The sequence below is a fragment of the Cynoglossus semilaevis genome, chromosome 6 (assembly GCF_000523025.1).
Source record: "Cynoglossus semilaevis isolate Cse_v1.0 chromosome 6, Cse_v1.0, whole genome shotgun sequence".
Classification (NCBI taxonomy): domain Eukaryota; kingdom Metazoa; phylum Chordata; class Actinopteri; order Pleuronectiformes; family Cynoglossidae; genus Cynoglossus; species Cynoglossus semilaevis.
This window is the reverse complement of record NC_024312.1, coordinates 4913195-4917368: the sequence shown is the minus strand read 5'-3', so window position 1 is coordinate 4917368 and position 4174 is coordinate 4913195. Positions and strand designations below refer to the sequence as shown.

Genomic DNA, 4174 nt, shown 5'->3' with positions numbered 1-4174 from the left:
GCCCCCCCCCCCCCCCCCCCCCCCCCGCCGTCCCCCGGGGCCCGCCGCCGTCCACCGGGCTCACAGCCACCCTGACTGGGCTGTTCTGACGGAGGACAGCCTTTATTTCAGACCCTGACTGTGTGGAACTGTTTTTCAGCACCAGTGCAGTTCCTGCCTCTGCCACCGCTGCTGCTGCTGCTGCTGCTGCTGCTCTGAGTGAAACGTCCTGTATCATCAGCAGCCAGAAGGACTTGATAAATCAGAGACAAATTAATGATTGAATTAATTATAGGAGTCACATACAGTACAATTAATTTCTGTGGCTTCGCCTCAGTCTCTTTCGCCGTCTCTCCTCCGTCATCGTCATCATCTGTCTGTGTGTGTGTGTGTGTGTGTGTGTGTGTGAGAATGTCAAGGAATATTTTCTAATTAATTTATGTGGGATTATCAGGGAGAGTTTCTGGAAGGTCTTCACTTTCAATTTGTGACAGAAGAGGGACGTGTGTGTGTGTGTGTGTGTGTGTGTGTGTGTCTAACGTATCCACACCAGAGTCCATGGAGAAAATCAGTGATTTTAGCTCAGACCAAAGTCCATGGTCTACAGTGATTATCACAACAAACCATGTGTTCAGACCAATGTTAATGACAAAAAATGACCACAGGAGGCAGCAGTGGACCGACAGCTCCCGTTTCTCTGAGAGGTAAAACTTCAGATTTGTTCTAAGGACCTTGGTGTGGGACAGTGCTTCTCAGTTTTCAGATGAAAACCCTGACCCTAACAATCACTTTAAAATGAGCCGTTAACTGCTGACTTTCTGCGAACACCTAAAATGTGCTGTACTTGACCGACTGTGCTCGCAGACGAGTCGTCTCGTCAAAAGCTCCAGACGGCGTTGGACATCAGTGACTGATCAACTCTGTCAGGCCTCTGGAACAATTTTGGAAACGTCAACGCTAGGTCTTTCCCACAAAAACTGCTGCTGCTACAGGGACAGAAAGTGCAACGCAAACAAGTGATTGTTGTCTAATGAAGGAAGGAAACTGGTGAGAGGGAGATAGTGAGGAGGAGACACCAGGAGATAAGACAAGGACCAGGACCAGGACGTGGTATGACCAGAGAGGGGGAGCTCTAACCTAAGGACAAAACTTTAGGACAAATGAGTTCGGAGTTCCTTCACTGCTCTTATCTTATGCTCTCAACTGAACAGTACAATAATCTACTTTAATATTATATTATAAATTATATTAATACATTTTTAAACATCCAGCAAAGTTTTTTTTTTTCAATATTTAAATTTAAATCAATTTAATAGTTCTTCATATTAAAGTTGAAGTTGTTCTTGGTTTTCTGAATGTGGCCCTGGACCACAGGGGGCAGCAGAGGATTTGTTGATCCACTGCTGCCTGTTGATTCATTTTTACCGCAGTGACTTAAAGTGACCACAAGAGGCAGCAGTGGACCAGCAATGCTTCGTCTCTGGGCTTCACTACAATAAAACACTTTATAGGTAATTTACTTCATTTTGCACACGGCGTACATGCCCCCTGGTGGCACTTCGGTGGAACTGCAACTACATTCTTTGTGTGTTTCTTTCTGAACAAAACCAAACTGTGAAGAACCAAGCGGAGAACATTTCATTTACAGAAGAGTTGAACCACCTGTGATGTTCTCTGAGCAGCAAGATTAACCAGCGGTGCCTCTATCTCCCACATCTCCCCGTCTCTTAACCTCACCCACTGTTCCTCACCTCTAATTTCACTATCTGAAGAACTCCTGTGAAAATCTCTCAGCACTCCTCTCTGCTCCTCATTGATCCTGAAACACTGACGCCCTCTCTCACCTTTCATTAGTTATCTCACCGCTCACAACTCAATATTCTGCTCCTCCTTCCTCCTCCCTCCTTCCTCCTTCGTCGTCCTCCTTCACTTCTTCTCTTCTCTGAACACTGACTTTGACCCCTGACTCCTTAAAATGACAACTGGTACAAATGTGCTGGAACACATGCAGAAAATCAGAGATTTTAGCTCACGGCATCTGGTCCTCTACTGCCTCCTGTGGTCAGTCAGTGTCACTGAGGTAAATCTGAAGCACAGATTTCAAACAGTGAAGTCTTTCCTGCCCAAACACAGCCCCACTGCGACCAAACACAAACATTCAAATATGTATTTGCTCCGCTAACTCTCCCGGTACCAGCACTACGCCCCCTGCTGGGACTCGCCCCTCACGTTGAGAATGACTGCTCACTTACTGACTACTGATCTGTGAAAGACCCAGTGATGAACTGGAGACACCGACCTCATCCTGGCCCTGAGTGAGGAAACAGACGGGAGTCGAGGGCCAGCTGCAGAGTGACAGCTGGGATTAACGGCGACTCCTCATTTGCATATCAAGAAATTTAAAGCAGCGAGGGAGGGAGGAGAGGGAGGAGAGGGAGGGAGGGAGGATGAACCCTCCAGCTCACAAGGTCATTCAGAATAAGATCCTTTTTTTTCCCTTCTTCCATCCTCATCATTTATTTTGCATATCACTCAGCAGCAGCAGCAGCAGCAGCAGCAGCAGCAGCAGCAGCAGCAGTCATGGACAGGGTGAAGATTAAAAAAAGACGGCTTTAGAGAATCTTCTACATCCAGATAGAGACGAGCTGCCACCAACACAAAGACCAGGACACTGTCATCAGAACCACTGGACCAGGACCAGGAATTTGTTTCTTTATAATTAAATGGTTTAAAAAAAATAATAAAATCAGTGAAACAAATAACGGTTTGGAAATCCAATAATGAAAATCATTATTGGATTCATGTGAATTTAAAATTTGCTGCTTTGAGGATTTTTAAGATTTTTAACATCAGGAGTTTTTTTTTAACACCGTTCAAAGTAAGAAGAAAATGTAAAAAAATAAAAATAGCTAAAGAAATATATGGTTCACATACAGTACATATATGTATATGCATATATGCAAGGTCTATATATTTATATACATATATTTAGATATATACACAAAGAACATGCGTATATGTATATATGTAGGGTCTATAAATGTATATATATATACAGTATATTTATATATATACACACATAAAGAATATGCATATTGTATATATACAGCATATAGGGTATATATATTTATATACATATATTTAAATACATACATACATATATGTAGAGTATACATAAATATATGCATATACGTAGGGTCTATATATTTACATGCATACATTTGCATATATTGCATCTTTGCTCATTTTATTTTTTCAAATTATTTTTACTCTGTGCTTTTCACAATACTGTCCTCAGAGAGTATTACTGTAGTAGTTTTGGGAGTACGGGAAGGAGGAGGTGGAGAAGGAGGGCAGTTAGCGGTGATGGAGGGACCAGAGGAGGAGAGGGTGGATGGATAGAGTGAGGGTAGGGGAGGAAGGAGGATGTTTGACGATAAGAGAAAAAATTCACAGCGGTCAAAGTTTCCTTTTTGCCAATGGAGTTCCTGATAAAGAGCGAGTCTGTTCTGGAACTGATAGAGAGACTATCTCTGTCTGCACTCTCTCTCTGACAGTTAGTATTTAAGAGGAAGTGGGGAAAAAAAATGAACTGTATCAGAGCCAGAGGATCACCGGTGTAGTAGCATTAGCATTAGCATTAGCATAATCATCATCGTCAGCAGCAGAAGTAATTATTATTACTGCTGTAATTACTGTTAACCTGACGAGGCTGTGACAGCATCACAACACACACGTGCACAGAGCTTAAAGAAGAAGACACGGTGTGTGTGTGTGTGTGTGTGTGTGTGTGTGGAGCAGCTAATCTTCCAACATTGTTTTAAAGTCACTCACAGAAATAAACAGTAAACAAGTGTCGATAAGAAGAAAAAATAAATAATCAAATGATGTCCATTTACCCTTATCTCCTGTGTGTGTGTATATGAGTGTGTGTGTCTGTTCTTGTTCATAAGGGTGTGAGGACCAGTTTTCTGCACGTGCTCAGGAATTTTAAGGACATTTTTTTTAAGGCTGGGGTTAAAATAAAGGAACAACATTTGTTTTGTGTTGACTCCACAGTCAGCACTGACCAACCCACTGACCAACCCACTGACCAACCCACTGACCAACCAACACAGACATATATATATATATATATATATATATATATAAAAACATATATATATACATATATATATACATATACATATATACA

The 4174-nt window shown here is 42.1% G+C and overlaps 1 protein-coding gene across 1 annotated transcript in view; it reads right to left on the bottom strand.

Annotated features, from left to right (window-relative positions):
• The window catches only part of zfpm1 (zinc finger protein, FOG family member 1), a 49844-nt gene that overhangs the window by 16079 nt on the left and 29591 nt on the right, over positions 1 to 4174 (bottom strand). The gene's annotated exons all lie outside the window — the stretch shown is intronic.